We start from the raw sequence: 17,146 nt of genomic DNA, 5'->3' as shown, positions 1-17,146 counted from the left end.
TGGCTCGTTTTTCGGGGAACCTGCGGGTCTCTGAAGTGACCGGAATCGCGTCCGTGTGGAACCCCGATGCAGTGAGTACGTAGTACGGGAGGTCTATGCACACATAGTGAGGATGACGACGAACTGGTCGAAGCACTGGGGTCAAATCCGGAAATCCGCGCGGACCGGACAAGACATGACGTTTGCCCGAATCAGATGCCTACGGACGGCGAATTTTCCAAATCTGGCTTCGGTAGCTGTTGCGCATTCGAGCAGCGGCCAGAACAGTGCTCTCAACCTTGGCCACTTGATTCGTGAGGCAGTCCCTCACCTAGGTAGCCGGTTCACGGCGGCGTTAATTCAAGTGCCTGTACTGACGTCGACGTGAAAGAGCGGCAAGACTACGACCGACGAGGAGAAAACAGAGACGGTCCTAGCCAGCACCAGAAGCTCCGTAGTACATTCAAAGAGAAGCGCACGAGGAAGAAGACGCATTCGTGGCCAAAATCTTCGCTACCGGTTGACCACGGCGATTAGAAGATTCTGAGCGCTCCTTGTGGCCACTGCAACGACGACGCGACGTCGAGACGTCGACTTCCAGCTTCATTGTGCGTCCACTCGCTGCAACTCCAGGTCTGAATCGGATCGCGCTCTAAAGTCGGACCGATGCCTTGCTTCACTTCAACACCTTCTGTTCGGCTCAGCGACGCACGGCGCCGGCCGGGCCGGTGTCGCGATCGTAGTCGACCCTGGACAAACAGCAACGTCTCGTAAAAATGCACTCTGCTATTCTCCCCGAATATTCTACGGCATTCGTTGCCCGTAAATTCATCGATACCTCTTTCGCCTGACTCCGCGAATGTGTTGAGAAAATGAATTCCCTCCTAGCTGCGTAGCAAGAGGTCTCTGTCTACGTCCGTGAGGTTTCTCGCGCTCAACGAAGTCACCGCGAAAGACCACACCCCGCAATGTGCGCGGTTCCTCCTTCCGTTTAGCGTCTAGGCATCGCTTTTTCACTGATTCCCCGTCGCTCCAGAATAAGTAGAGCTTTTTCTGCGGATTCATCTGTTGTCAGCTAATCCAACGCAGGAGCAGCGCGACGGAAGTTCACGCTCGGCAGAGACTAGCGGCTCAAGCCAACCCGCGTCGCTCGCTCAGGCGGAATATGTCGCTTGCGTAACCATTGTTATGAATTCGATATTGTCTGAAAAGATTCGTCTGCGATATGAAACAGATCCTGGCTCATTCGGCATGTGCGACTCGCTAACTATGATGTGAGATGGATGGACACATCGATCGGAGACGGCACGAGACGGAAAAGAGACTGTGGTTTGCTGGTTTCCGCTTGCGGTCGATTCGTGTGACTCAATGGAGACAACTTCGATACAAATCGTAGCATTGAACATTCTCATATTCCCCCTGAGAGATCAAATATCTCGAGCCAGATTCTAATTCATGACGGCTGAGAGTCGATGGTGATCTCGCTTTCCGTCGCAAGACCGATTTTTGACTCAATCCCTCGCCGTCTAATTCGGATTCTCTGATTCATGGAATTTATTCGTCGAATACCTCCTGAAGTCGTCAAGAAATCGTCCATCGGTGCTCCTCCCGATTTGAGGCACCGTCGATGTTTTCTCCTATGTCAATGTAGGCTGGGGCATGACTCACGAAAACCGAGCGAACTTTCGAAGGCGTTCACAATTCATTCATCAAAGCTCTACTCAATCAAGCGGTGAGACGAAATAAAAGGTCCAACTGACTGGCTTTTAATTGTCAGAAAGATAGATGAGTCCATTGCGCTCTTCGCTGCGTCGGGGACTGTTTATTCCGCTCAACGGTGAGTATACATCGGTCCCCTTCGTGAGTCCCATTTCGCTTTCCGAATGGTCGAAGCGAAACGTTCCAAAATGAAACGGGCAAGGTAGCGAACGATTTTCGTAGGATGGATTCGCTTTCTGGTCATCACGTCGCTCGTCACCGACGTCAAGTGCTTTTTCAAGAAGCGAGTCTTGACTCTGTACCCATTGTTTCGGCGTTTAGACGAGTCGATATCGTCGGTGCGACGAGGTTGGTCATTCCTGACCGCCGACGTCGCAGATGAAGCATCCCACACGATGCTCGCACGATCAGAACCAACCACTGATTTCGCGGCTTCCTAATCCTCATTTTTTCGGAAATCGAATTCGGAAATCACATTCGCAATTAGTTTGCACGAAACCCCTGAGAGCGACCATGAAATCGTCCTCCGATGTGTAACTTTCGAGAAAAATGAATACAAGAACGGCTCCGTATACTAGCCGTACGGCGATCACGTGCTCGCTGGGACGACCAAAAATAGAAGTGATCCATGGCCTTGTGATGTCCGCCGTTGCTGTGTCTCACTCAGTGTTTACATAGTGTCTAAGCGCGAATTCTCCATTCTCGCTCTCTTGAAGGAGTCATTCGGCCAATAACGTCCACCCTATGATTCACGTGCTCCTAACCGGAGGGATTCAGGTACTCAGGTACTCAACGACGGTGTCGACACGGGCCAGCGAAAGTTCTCCTGTTGTTCGCGTGCGGCCGGTGAACCTCTCGGGACGAAAAAATCTTTCCTTGGAAACCTGCTCTCGAAAAATCTCCGCCCTTTGAACGGAAGCGCGGATTCTCGGATGTTCCGGTTCCGACAAAAACCCGTGTCGATCGCGGCGAACCATGAATGGAGTGCATCACGACCGAGAGGCAGTTGCCAGAAATTCCTGACGCATGATCCGCGGGAATTACGTTGCAGAGACGGGCGTTCGAGTTCAGCGCTCCGCGAGGACTCATTCAACGGAATCCGACTCACTCAGTACTCTTCTGGTACCTACTCTTCGCGGGAGACGAGTTCGTCGATGTCCTCTGAGATTGGCGCTGCTTGGGTTTCGCCGCCTGGATTCCTCTAGCGACGATACTGATGACAGATTGCGGGTTTCTTCCCTTATTTTTTGTTTCTTCCTCGACCGGAAGCGAAATTAGTGCATCGCTGACCGCTGGGCAGATGTGGAGTTTTATGAAATCACACGCTCCGATGAGTCCCTTGAGGACCAGCGCTCGATCCGCTGTGACTTCAGAGAGAAAGACGAGCGCGGGATCAACGGCGGTGATGACTAGAACCCAGCTCACTATCAGTGCGTTCATCGGTCCAATCATACGAGATCTCCATTGAGTCGATAAGTCGTACCGGGGAAGAGCACTCCCAACTTAAGATGTTTTGACCACTTATTGTTTATGAGAGTGCGAAGCTCTACGACTCCCTTCCGACTCGATTATCGACGGGGGATCGTCCGTAATTTTCCATCATGAATTTTCGACGGAGCTCCTCTTTTTCTTTGAGCTACAACGGCATCTGACATTCGATCTGGCCGATCGTTGTTCAAGGAAGAATGGAGATACGTTGCCGGAACAAGTCTGGGGTGTCGTCTGAAGTGATTCTTTTTTCAGCATCTTCGACAGACCCGCTCCATCCTGGGCGACGGCACTTGAACGGGCTCCTTGACCGGAGCTTTCCGAGGGAGCCCGTCAGCCGACGATACAGGCGGAAAACGAAGTTGAAAATAAAACGGAAGCGAGCAACTGTCCGTCAGAATAACTCAAAATAGTTTCGGGTGATTGTGGGGGGAAAGCAGAACGAGCATCGATATTTGAACAGCACTTCGTCTAACCATCGACCGGGAGGTAGAAAGAAACCGAGCTCCCTGGCCCGGCGAGCTCCATGCGGATGTCCTCATTCAGAATTGAGAAGCCTCTCCGCGGTAACATTTCTGTTTTTTTTTCGTCGAAATACTGATCGTCTTCATTTCATTCACGACCATTTGTGGCTGTCTGTGATAAATTTGAGTGTTTTGATATTTTGAAACGGTTTTTTTCTCCTCGTTTGCATCCGAGCGATGTCGTGCCTCGTTTTGCCGGTCACTGAGCAACGCTATTGGGCGGAGATGATGTCCATCCAGTAGGTTTCATCATCAATTTGTCGCAATACTTCTCGGGTGAGCCTAGGCTGGCGGACTCGCGGCCTTGAAGGGTCCGTATGTTGAACAATATGGCGCTCGACGAGCACCCTGGAGGTTGACCGGGTTTCGGCCAGTCACCCTTCGAGAAGGTGACTGGAGGTGCATGGATCCGTCGCTGGACCCATGCACCGAATCTGACTTTGAATAACGTGTTTATGGCACGCAACAAGAGATGACCGCTTCTTTTTCGCACCGAGAGAGCTCTTCGATGAAGTGCCGTGCTCTACAATTTTACAGCCCTACAAAACCGTACACATCCGACGCGGTCGCGAACTTTCGATACTTTACGATCTCATCAGAGCCGGGAATTAGCTGGCCTCTGTCTCCATGCTTGAGGTTTCACCCTATGCCTCTGGTCACTTCATGAACCGCGAGGAAGAGCTCTAAAATCTCCCCCCCCACCCTCCCCAACCTACCCCGTTTCCCCAATGAGCCGCTTCGGGACACTCGACCGCTCGAATTCTTATAAAATTCGCGAGAGCGGGTGTGAGGTAGATGAGATCTAACCTATATAATAGGGGATCCGGTCTGATTGAAACTAACGTATACGAAGATCAGAGATCTCGGCTTTCCGGGCAGTTTTTCCGTGTCTCTCGAAATCCACTGGACGACCCACCAGAGCTTTTCCGTCCGGACCAAAGCAAGAAATCGTTGAGGACCCGTTTCGCCGCATACGCCGCATCGCCAACGATTTGCCGACCTTGTCGCCCCGTAGACACTCAGTGTGAGCGACGATGACGACGTCAGCATGAGCTGGATTTTTTTCTGCTCTTCTGTTCTCTCTCAACGGAAAATAAAACAGCTGTCTTCGGCACGCCATGACTTCGAATAATGCGCGCTCCAATTAGGATTTCTCTCGTGTGTTTGATCCAAGCGTGAGACACCCGTCACAACGTCGTCGCTCAGGAGCTGCCGAGCACTCCTCCGAACAAGAAGTTTCGCATTACGTGACCGCGACAGTGTTCGCTATCCGGAATATCAGTTCACTTCCAATACCCATTGTCTCTTATCCCCGACGGCATTATCAGACGCTCGTTATCGGCATGCTAATCCATAATTGTCGAGAACTTGATTGAGTCGATTCGAGCCCGCCGACAGGGACACGGTAACGAGCGAAGTGTCACTCTCGGCTTCAAGTGCACGTTGACTTCACGTGACCTTGCGGACTTCCTACATGCTCGGTCCAAATCGAAAGCCTACGTCAGATTGATGGACATACGCAGCCATTGCGGGCCCGCAAGCCAACCATCCCGCCAGTCAGCCAGCCATGTGACGATGTGACCATGCTAGATTTCGTACGGAGCGGGTCTATCCCAACGCATTTTAGGCATTCGTAGCAGAATTGTAAATGCGGCTTCCTGGTCCTAATGCCACGCGACACACGGAATAGAACCGTTGCAACCCCAGAATTGTCAGACTCAGTGATTCTGCCGCCGCGCCAGCCGCCGCGAGAGAATTGACAAAATCATATGATGATATGATATAAGGTAAAACCCGGCTGGCTCTGCCTCGGGTGTGAGCAGGGACATCGCGCGGAAGGCCCAGAGGTAGTGAAATTCTCTGTTCCTCGCCATGGAGGTAGGACCCTGTTCTCATGGGGAATGGGCGAGCATCGAGATGCGCAAAAAATTGATCGCCGTATCACTCAATCGAGACTCGGCGATTATTCTCTCAGCGCTTCAGAGGAACGGGGATGACCAAATTCTGAGACGTAATTAACGAAAAAGAAGCAAAGTGAAGAGTGTTTCAGTCGGGCGTTGCGGTAACCTTGAGTGAAGAAGTACGATTCGAACGTGTGGGAAGTCTGAGATACCAATAATTGTTAACGTGTAATGTGGCAACGGCGGACCTCTCGCCACCGACGAAAGCGAAACCCAAGCGAGCCATTGAGCGAGCGAGTGAGTGAGCCAGTGCTGGCGAGCGTCGATGAATCAGCCGTAATGGATTGTTTTGAATTTTTCCCGCCAGAGGCTTGCCACTCTCGGGAAAGTTGATAATCGCTTCCCGTAGCTACTGCATGAAACTACTACGACTGGGTCTACGGGTACGGTGTAGACGTCATTTGCGACGACAGCGACGCGACGTCAATGGAAGCCATGAGCTCCGGAGAAGTCGCTCACGATCGTGCAGAGACGCAACCGAATTCGGCACGTTGATGAGAGAGCGGGAACCTAGTCCGCAAGTCGGATTCTCCCTCTCTATACAGCGAATTTCCGACGGACGGGCCGATGACGGCTGCTGTTTGGTTGACGAAAACGATAGTTTCGATAACCTTCGGCGGCACTCATTGTTAGCGCGAAAGCATGACTCTCTGCGTGACCAAACCAGGGCAGAAACGACGCCTCTGATCCGCTCCGTTCGGCCGGGTTTTCGTTGAACCTTTCCAACTGCGGTACCAAGAGCATCCGATCTCCATTCATAGAATCACACGCCGGAACATCCAGATACACACGGATTCCGTACCTCCCTGTTTTGCCATCTCTGCTCGACGGATCCAGCGGAATCACATAGCGGCACGTGACACGCCATGCTTTAGGCGAAGAGCGATATCGAAGCCTGGGCTGTTGCCGACATAATTTTATCGATGCGCAGAGTCATTCCAGAGAAGGAAAATTCCAGAACAGGAGATGAAGGAATTCGGGACAGAAACTGCTTTCACCGAACGCCGACAGTGTTCTGTGTGAATTTCCAATTTGGTAACGGGCTCTCCCACGCAGCTGGCATCAATGGTAGTACTACAACCGACGAATCAACCGAGGAATCAACAGATGGACGACTCGGCGATAGAGCTGCCGTCGACAAGAGCAACAACAGCTATAATGATGGCGACGGAAAATACCATCGGGCTCAACGGTGCGCAACCGGATCGAGCTCTATGGATATGCCGCGCTGGTCGAACAGCGCCGTGGTTTCTAGATCCTGTGGTGGATCCGGAATTCGTCCTCGAATTCCGCGCTGGATTTCGTCGCTTTTTCTTTGGTTGATACGCCAAAGGGACTTTCCAAAATGGATACGACCTTATATGTAGAAGTCCCGGGATAAATATTCCGCCGCGACGACAACAATGAACACATCTATAATAATACTTGCGTGTTCGGCAGTCAGCGACTCATTTGTTCGCTCGGCTTACGTCAATATGACTATTCGGTGCTTACAGACAGGGTACAAACTAGCCTTCACGAGATCACCGGACGGTCACTCCATTCCGCTCCGAGAGACCATGAATGGTGGGGCTCCACTGTTTTTCCGGATTCGTATCCATCTCTGGAAACCGTTCATGTAATTCGATAGGTCATGCAGTGGAGCCGAATCCGTAGACTACGGGGATGATCATCCGGAACGATCGAATTTCTTCAATGAGGCCATCGAGTCTGGTCGTACCGCCTTCTCCTGGTGCTCCATGGATCTCTGGTCGAAACAGCGGAAATTTCCGAATTCCCCGTCCGGTCCCTCAGATCTTCGTCATTACGGAGTCGCCGGTCTCAACGGGTCCCTACGAATTGTTCCCGTGAAAGTAGTCAACGGTGACCGTTGTAACGGTTCTTATGCAAATTCTGTTTGTCTTGAAGACGTCGGTCATGCACCGTTTCAAGTTGAGATGACGCGCGGATCGCTTAAGATGCAAATTATCGATCTGAACCTTCGTGATAGAACAAGCTTATCCAGAATAATCGTCTTGTAAACTCATATCGTTCCGAGCCGCTCCTCGATGAGCGTACTCATCAATCGACATAGGGAATCGAGCGAGAATTCAATCAACATTCCGTGAGAGATGAAGAATCCAAATTCAATGCTCATCTACGAGCCTGCTACTCAACTCCGCTTAAGTGACGACAGCATTGTACATCAATGTATGCAGCATGCGTCGCCCTCCGAATGCTCGATAATAATTCGAGAAAGAAAGTAGCGGTCGTGGCAGAAGGTCGACGAAAGAGTTAACCGATCCCGCTCTCGCTTGCCGAGCCGATCGCTTAGCTATCCGCTCAGTTGAGGAAACTTGAAAGGGCCCTGCTGAGCTAATGGAGCCAAAATCTCACACTGAGTGAACCAATGTCTAAGAGCTGTCACGTCGTCAAATCCGTCGTAGTAGCTCTGGCTGAGTTCGAACATTTGAGTGTTCCGACAATCGAGAGATTTTCCTCCGATCCGTGAGATTTCTGAGGAATTCCCCGGTGCTGGATCCCGCTGCCATGCTCGACGCAGCTGCGGGGAGCCAAGTGGGATATCCTAAGCGGAAAAGCGTCCAAGACGGAAAACAAATAGAACAAAAACGAGAACGAGACAAAGTGCTTCTATGATACCCGCGTGAATACTGGTCGCGCCACAAATCTCAACCTGTTCGCGGCTGTAAAGCACGCACGCCCCTTGGAGGCGCCAGATGAGAGCCCGACAGAAAAATGCTCTTGCCGTAACGGCTAGAGAAGCATCTCGACCCACCCGAGAGTCTCAGTGTCCTTTTCGAATTCTCTCAATCCGGCGGCATGCATCGATATGACACGGTCAGTCTTCGCCGGAAGGTAGTCTTCCTCAGGTGACTATTGGCCGATGCAGTCTCGCGGCAGAGAGCAAACGCTAAAGGCTGAGATAGGGCTTTCACTAGTTTGGGATTTTACAATGCGACTTGTGCGCATAGCGGCTCCCGACGACAGCTCCAGCTGTTTAGGCAGCAGTCAGTCCGACAGTCAGAGCGTGCTTTGACGTTTTGAAAAGGCGAAAGAGTCTCATGATCGGTAACGGGACCGAAAGGAGCTCCCGGCTGGAAACTCGACAACTATTCAATCAAGCGGATGGCTTGAAGAATCGCTCGACAGCTCAAAGAGCGCCCAGATCATGTACGGAATTGTGAGAGAGCTACGGAAAGCACGCGGTGGACCCAACGAGCCATGGAGCTCAGTCCGAGAGAAATCGAACTCAGAGCTCGACTATGTTCCTACCTTTGAATTTGTTGAGCGAGTTTTCGTACTGTTGTAGTTTTGGACCGTTCGTTTCATCAATTGTCGAAGCGGACGTGGTCTCTTGTACTACAGTGTATCGTCCACCTTGTTTGTACTCTTCGAAACGATACATCCTGATGTTCTAGCCCCGCGGGCCGCCTCGGAGGAAGACCACTGGCAGCGGCGACGTCGACAGAGACACTCGATGAACACACGTCAGATACGGGGGTTGTCACAGTTTGTTGTCTCTCCACGCACAGTTCCCGGCCGTTTCGGACGTCGCGGGAGGCACACCGAAGAGCTCACTTGCAAGAGATTTTGGCAGGGGGAGGGGGTTGCGAGGGTTGCTGCACCCGCAGGTCGATAATGAATTATTCTTTGAGAGAACCGAATTCGAGAATGGAGAGTCGGTCGTCAGACGGTCCGACAGACTGTCTGACTGACTGATGGAGGGATTGATAGAAAAATGGATCGATCAACAATAACAGTAAACAGTGACAGCAACGATTTGCTACGGTGGCAGTGTTAACAACAACAAGGGACAGAACAAGTGTTCGGAATACGGAATCTTCATGAGCCTCGCAAGTTTCAGGATCCCTCACAACTTTTCCCCTTTCTCTTGCCGTCGGTCGTCGTCGAGTGGGTTGAGCCTCCTACACCAGTTCTACCTTAACGGGCCGATGTAATGCTCGTATTCAGTCGAGCGTACGACGACGTCCACACGACGTCAACTAGTGTTTCGATCGACGATGGAGACAGTTCGAGGCTCGCATTTCCTCAGCCTACCGGTTCGCACCCGGTCTGAGGAGACTGTCTTGTCACCTAGATGCAGCAGTGGAGCCACCACAAGAACCAAAACAGCCTCTTCTCACTCCTAGTGGCTTTGTACCAATGCAGACGACGCCGGACGGAAAGAAGGTTTACGTCGAGCTGCCGTCGACGCCGCAGACACCGGACGTCAACGTTCTGCCGCACTGCTGCTTCTGCAAGCCCTTGTGGCGCCCTCCGACGTGAAACGTGGAAAAGTCCACTGTACCGCGCCCTGTTCAAACAGAACGGCACTGGCTCACCGGCTCGGTTTCCCGTAGAATTGTCGAGAGCTTAATCGAGAACGATCGATCAACCGGGGAGTCCCACGATCCAACAAGGAATTCCACGATTCGCCAAAACTCGGTATTTCTGAGGAGTCCCTTTCCAATAAGTGATTTTTCCCGCGAATACTTTCAGGCAGTCCGCGGTGCTCCGAGGAATCGACTTTCCCCAGGGCTCGCGCATGAATCGGACTCTCGAATCGCGAGGACTGCATAGCTCGTCGATCAGTTCAACATTTTGCAAATTCCTCGAATTGCGTTTGCGAAAATTTGTCGGCATTTACATCTACTCGTGTCTTGACCATCGCGTCGATCAGTCCATCCTCACGAAACCAAATGAATCCCCGCGATCACTTAATCGTACAGCGTGTAAGTGACGGAACCCGCACGAAGAATGAAGCTTCGAGCGCATAATAATTGAAGAGACGTTTGATTCATTTCAGTGTGACGGTCGTCTTCAAGATGGAGTCGACGAGGAAATTGCATCAAAATCAGCGGAACGCACCCGAGTTCAAGGTCGGTGGACCCTTCAACGTTCTTCGGTACAAGATCCGTGCGGCTATCATCTTTACCATTCGAATCGTATTGTACATGCTCCTCGTTAATGCAACTGAGGGCGACTACCGCCAACACCTCGTGAGATCCACTGTCCCTAGCCCGAGAGCGTAAAAACTATGACTCGGAGATTCGATTTTCAGGCGATCTCCGGAGCCCGCGTTCCTCCAAGGAGGAATTTCTTTCCGGTCTCCACCTCAAAGAAAGATCGTACGCAGGGCTCTCTGACACTTTCCGACGAGCTTTGTGAATTTGCTTCTTCTCCGATTTTATTCGAACGGAAGCTGCCCCGTCAGCCGGAATGATCATGAAACGCATTTGCATTCCAACGGAGCGCAGCACGGAGTCTTGCTGAGTTGTTTTCACGATCCGGTGTTTTCTCAATCCCAGTACGAATCACAAAAACTCCCTCTGAAGCGCAGCTCGGGCTTGTGAAAGCGAGAGTTCAGTCCAGTTTGGCGACTTCCGATCGACGAGGTCGGGTCATCGGCTCCGGCTTTCGATAGCGATGGGACTGTGGGATCCAGGATATTCTTGGACTGTATCATCACGATTTTGGACAGGAAAGAAAACAGCTAGCGTGACATCTCGGCAGCGGCTGCGGGCACATTCCTCACCGATGAGAATTTTTCAGCAAAAAAAAGTTCAATCTTTTCTCTGTGGGAAGAGCCTCGAGCCCCCGTCGATGTTGCTCAGCGCCCAGAAGAAAGTTTCTCGTCATAATCATGGCATCTCAAAACGACGTTGACGAACGCGACGTTCACGGAGACACGCTCTTCACTTTAGCGTTTGTCGCGGTCACTGAGGTGTCGTGCCTGAAGGCTTCACGTTCGAAGCTGTCAGTCGGCGGGATGCGCTGAGGAATTGAAAGAGTTTCGCTAAATTCACGGTCGCATGAAGAAGATCGTGACGGTCAGTCAGAGAAACAAGGGACTCCCGACCGTCGAGGAGTGGTCCTCTCGTGGGAGTTCGGGTATAGTCCCTCCTTCTTTCGTTTTCATTCAGAGCATGCGAGTGGCCTGTACTCGAAAATGTATGCAATATCCTGTGCCAGTTCGGTTCGGCGGAGTCAACCTGCTGACCCGGGGTCAATTCTCACCGCCACAAATCGGAAACAATTTCGTAAAAAAAAATAGGTCCAAAAAAACCGAATCGATTTGAATCTCCCACGAGTTTTTGACGAGTTCCGTGGGAGAGCCTGGGCGATCTCGGCTTCCGAGGCAACGGTCAGTGAGAGTGAGATGACACGAACGTTTGGGTGTTCGGATTCAAAACTTTTCGCGAGCGTTGACCTGTCATGAGAAACACGCGTCCAGCACGACGACGGCGTCCTCGACGAGGTTCCGGAGGGACTCATCAGACATCCGAGTGATCCACTGTCCGAAAAACCTCTACCTAGAGACCCAGAGACCGCCCTCGCACACGAAGTCACAATGCATGACTAGCTGGAGGTTCTGCAGGAGGATCGAGGTCGTCCGATCGAGCGAGAGCGGTTCGCGTTGGCGATGAAGAACGAGTCCGGTCCCGTTGCTTGAGGTCAATGTCTCTCTCGGTCAGCAGGCAGGCGCCTCCATCCGGCGGTGGGACTTCTGACTTTCACCCAGTGACACTGATGAAGTTCTTCTCATCATCTTCACCAGGACGACGACGAGCATGTCAAAAAGGGTTTACTCTAACACAGCTGGCTCAAACACACCGCTCACATCAAACACGCAAACTGGTTAACATGATTGATTATCGCCGAGCTCTTCTTGATAAGCGAAGGGTGCGGCACGCGCGCACTACCGAGACTTCATCGAGCCTCATCTCGAGACTTCAGCTGCCGCGGCTGTCTGAATCCTCTGTCCGTAGGTCGTCGGTATGAGCCGAAACTTCGAGAGAGGCTTCTAGCAAAGACAGAGGAACTTTCTCCATGAATGCTCGTATTGTGACGTCGACGAACTTCATTCGGGTGGTAGGCTTTTAGAAGAAGAAAAGATTCAAACCCGAATACTGTAGCCCGCCCACCTATTCGAGTTTGTATCCACTTTTAAGATAGTCGACCTACAACACACACCTACTACAACGGAGACATCAAGAGATTAGACGCATCTGGCCCGCTCCATTGGCTGCCTAAGGCTGCGTGTCTAACTTGTGGACGTCTATGGGTATCTCGGGCTAGGTCGCTGAACTCGAGAAGGGTTAGGAGTTCATTTAGCGGATACTGACGACTTAACGGAACTCCACTCGTTAGAACGGGTTACGAGACGCGTCCGGAAGGTGGACAGGAACTCTAAAAACCGCAAGCTGGGGTGTCGGAACTCGTATATGATACGATCGGGTCCGTTGAACTCGCGACCAGAATCCGTGCTCTAGGTCGGCTTCGAATAATCACGAGATATAGAAGACTCCGCATTGATACATATATGGAGCCATACTTCCAGTGTGTGTATATGAAGCGCTCCGGTTTCTTGAGGATCCGGATCTAGTCTATTATTATGATTATTATTACCATTGTGAATATTAATTTCGAAAAGCCTTATCGTGTAAAGCGTGTTTATGCACACGAGCAATAACTCTGAACCTGCGAGGCCGCAATTTATTATTATTATTATTATTATTATTATTATTATTATTATTATTATTATTATTATTATAATTATTATATTATTATTGCAATTATTCTCTATGCTTTGAAATCCGTCTTATCCGCTAGAACAGATCGTGCTCCGCTACCCTCGGTCCACGGCTCAGTCCCATGCGCGCGAGACAACTTTCTGCGCTCTGCGGTTCAGTTTCCCGGATAAGGGATCTCTTCCAGAGTTCTCTTCACGCATTCCGGATCGCGAACACAGGTGGTATTCCCACGACAACCGAATATCGGTTCCAAGTCAATCATAAGAGTGTGAGTGGTCTTCCCTCCTACCAGAAGAAGCCAAAGGCGAAGCACACCATCGTTTCGGAAATGGTGCTCACCGTGGCCACCGACGGTGTTTGATTAGTTCCACACGACTCTTCACCGACAACAAATTTATTTCTCTACTGATGATGATTATTGCTCATGCCGCTGCCGTTGTTCGCTTGCGGTATCGTATTTTTTATTATGCTGGTATGTTTAATTCGAACAAATTTGTTCCAATGACGTCAGCGAATCGCAAAATATCACCTCCATTATCGACAGAACTGTAAACTTTTCGCGAGTTCTTCTCTCGTGGGAAAGATTCCATCGAAGTCTCGACGGTAAGTCTGATGACCGACCGTGGTTTTCCCCATTGGTGAGAAGTCTTCATTTGATGGGAGAGTCGCGTCGCTCGGTATCGTTCCGTATCTGTTTCGATAATCACGGTGTTCTTGAGAGACGCCCGCGTTTGGCACTCCGGAGCGTGCCTCGTGTCGTCGCAATAATTCACGGGGACCGTATATGTAGTAAGATAAGCCACATGGTTCAATCGCCATTCAGCGAGGCAACAATGGGAATGGCGACTGCAGTTGAAAAAGGTGCGGCTGAGCGTCGGAGCAGATTTTCTGAGCTGAGAGCATCTAATGTTGCGTGCCAGCCGAGTGACTCACAGAAAAGATACGGACTGAAATTTCAGCCGAGCAAGACTTTTTACCCAGTTGGTCAACTTACTTGCCGCTCTGCCTCTTACTGTCTGTTGTAAACTTGTCTATCGGACTCCTCCACTAAAACTTATCCATGAGAGAAGGATCCAGACGAGAAGAAAGCACCGACAAGGAAAGAGGCTCTTCTGCTCTGGGAGACCTGGAACTCGGCATGAGTAGGCAGGATTCGACCGGATCACAATCATGACCATTATATCAATGACGACGCGAAAAATCCGGCTTCCCTGAATAGCTGTCGACTATGAATAAATGAGACCGTCCAGAGTGTTTGATTACTTTACGATGCCGGCGACAACAACGACAGGAATGCTTTCACGCTTTGCTACGCATATACGCGTTTGATTGACAATGTAGGCAAACAGAGTGCATTGTATCGCAGACAGGCTTATGAGAAGGCACGCTCAACGTGACACGCCATAATTCTACATCAGGAAGCCGACATGATCGCTCACATGGCACAATTCGAACCTTACTGCATCCATCGAAATCCAAGTGCCCGCTCGAAGTACTCGACCGGTCTCGTCCTTCTCTTGTGTCTGTAGATTCAGCTCAAGATGCTCCCATTCCAAAATCGTCCGTAATTGTTTCTGATGGAAGATAATAATGTTCGAGAACGTGTTCTTTTCATTAGGCCAATTGAAAGAAGCTCTCTCGATGAGAATCGAAACTTTGGTCGAGTTTCAAGGAGCAGCGCTGATACACCGACGATATAGGTCCGCCGAAAATCTCATCAAGGTTAGTACAGGATCACCGGCGAAAGAAATCATGATCATGCTTGGTGGAGACATAGGTACGTGGTCCGGGGGTTTAACGAGCGCTAAGTCATGTGGAGCCGTGTTTGTCGAGGGGCTCAGCATCTGACTGAGTGCTGAGGCTAATTGCCCTGTGCACGATCACATTTCATGGCTCCCAGTGCTCAATCGGCACCTCACCATCGGAACTGAGGAGAGAAGTCACGACCGATAGGCGAAGCCGGCGCGAGAAACGGCCTGCAGCCAGTCGAGCCGTCAGTCGCCGGTCGAGCGGGCGGTCGAACGAACGAAGACACGGACAGGCAGTCCAACGGACTGACAGACGTACGAGCAGAAAACCATGCAGCAAGTGCCAACGCCTACTGCATCGGCTACCGTTTGTTAACAAAAACGACTCCGCACAAAGCCGACGTGCTTTCAACGCTTCTCAATCCGAACTCAGAAGAGGCCTGAGCGAGACCACATTGACAACTACGGCGGCGGTCGAGTGATAACAATGCATAAAAGAGTGTGCATGTACGACGAACAGAACCGAACTTCTGTCGGAGACGCCAGATTGCTGCCGTCAAACGACGAAAAACTGTCCTGCACATTTCGGTTCCTCGATGAAATAGAGAGGACTACCGGCGCGACTTTGCGACCTCAGTGATTGTATCCAGCGGTAGAATCCTGGCGCGTCGAGGATTCTCCCATGATTTCAGGAATGCGCAGACGCTTCTCGAAACTTCCGAGTCAGTTCCTGCTGGAACACTTCTCGTCCTCGCCTATCGTATCCCGAGATCGAAGAGCGCGGAACGCATGGGGTCTACGAGAGCCCTCGCTCCTACTTCGGGACTTGCAATCCGGAGCTCGGTCCCGGTGCATGAGAAGCCTACAGCCAATGGATTGATCCGGATCGAGGAATCATATCCGCGGAAACTTGATTTGTGGCCTATCAGGCCGGACACGACTCTGGACCCGTGAAAGGAATTCCAATCTGATTTGTTTTTTCTCGTGGCGAGTCGTATCCGTTATTCTTGGCTAGCCTCGATTTGTCGTAGGATGATGGTCTTTAGCGAGGCAATCGCCAGATATGCTGTTGCAAGAAGAAGAGATGAATGCCTTGTGCGATCACTCCCCGTCGAATCCTCCGCCATATGCCGCCGAGTTATATGTTTGTTTAACACTGTCACGATGTTTACCTTACGGGTTGTGGAGCCGTTCGGATAGCCTTGATGGCTCCGACTTAAACTCTGCTGCGGTTTGGACCCAGAAGCAGACAACCAGCTCGAGCTCGCGAGCGAGAGACGCAGCGATAGAAGGAGAGAGAGAAAACCGGAGAAAGAACGCTCAATTTATGTGACATGCAAGCCGCCAGTAAATTTCAAAGCGGAGAAACCTCACCGGAGCTTGTACGCTGATCCTAAAGAGTTCCTGGTTAGCTAATTCTGTCAGCCGCTGGAATTTATTTCGCCATAAAGCCACCGACTTGTCAGCGACAACAAGCCTAGGCTCAGAAAGAGGAAATGCTCTAAAAAAGGGTCGAAATTTATAGGGTCGCGGAAGCTACGGTGCGATCGATGCAGAGCGACAGTTTTCATTCAGAAGGTCGCGGGAACTCTTCCCAAGCCTCTCGGAAAAAATATTTGGATCGCGTGAAGAACTGGGATTTCAAAGCTACGACTCGGCGACCTCCGTGAAAGAGCGGATGAGAAGACGAAGGGACGGGGCTGGAGCCTCGAGCAGGACTGTTTCAGGAATATACATATATATTCCATTCCGACGAAAGACGATAATCTCGCGTGTCTCCGCCGACGCTGTCGATGCTCGGGTCTCGTCCCCGACCTACTGTTCCGTCTCTCGAATCGATGATGTTCGAGGACCGGAAAAAACCGTCGATCCTGACGTGAGAACGTGGCTCGTCTCCCTAGTCACGTCATCGAACTCACAAGTCACTGATTTTGTCGACCGGATAACTCACGAGTCACTATCAAGAGCCACTTTGGAGCTAAGATCCCACACGTCAAGTTTGGGTGGAGCCGGAAAGGCATAGACGAGCCGCAAAAATCCACTCCAGACACCCTAATCTGGGTCAGACGTGTTTGAGTTCGAGAAACGTCATGAGTAAATAGTCCCTCCTTATTTTGGGAGGCTCCGGCATCTCTGGAAATTCTGGAGAGACCATCGAACTCTCAACGTCATCCTTGGCATGGAAGTGTTGT

General features: G+C 51.0%; 1 protein-coding gene across 1 annotated transcript in view; it reads right to left on the bottom strand.

Moving 5' to 3' along the window:
• Positions 1-9,074, bottom strand: part of shot (dystonin-like protein short stop) — a 59,376-nt gene extending 50,302 nt beyond the window's left edge. The window contains 1 exon segment of the mRNA XM_029112823.1: positions 8,945-9,074. The gene's annotated coding sequence lies outside the window, so the exon portion shown is untranslated.
• Between the last annotated feature and the right edge of the window lie 8,072 nt (positions 9,075-17,146).

Source organism: Galendromus occidentalis, unplaced genomic scaffold (genome assembly GCF_000255335.2).
Source record: "Galendromus occidentalis unplaced genomic scaffold, Mocc_1.1 scf7180000077529, whole genome shotgun sequence".
NCBI classification, from domain to species: Eukaryota; Metazoa; Arthropoda; class Arachnida; order Mesostigmata; family Phytoseiidae; genus Galendromus; species Galendromus occidentalis.
The sequence above is the reverse complement of the archived record's forward strand: the minus strand, read 5'-3'. Positions and strand labels throughout refer to the sequence as shown.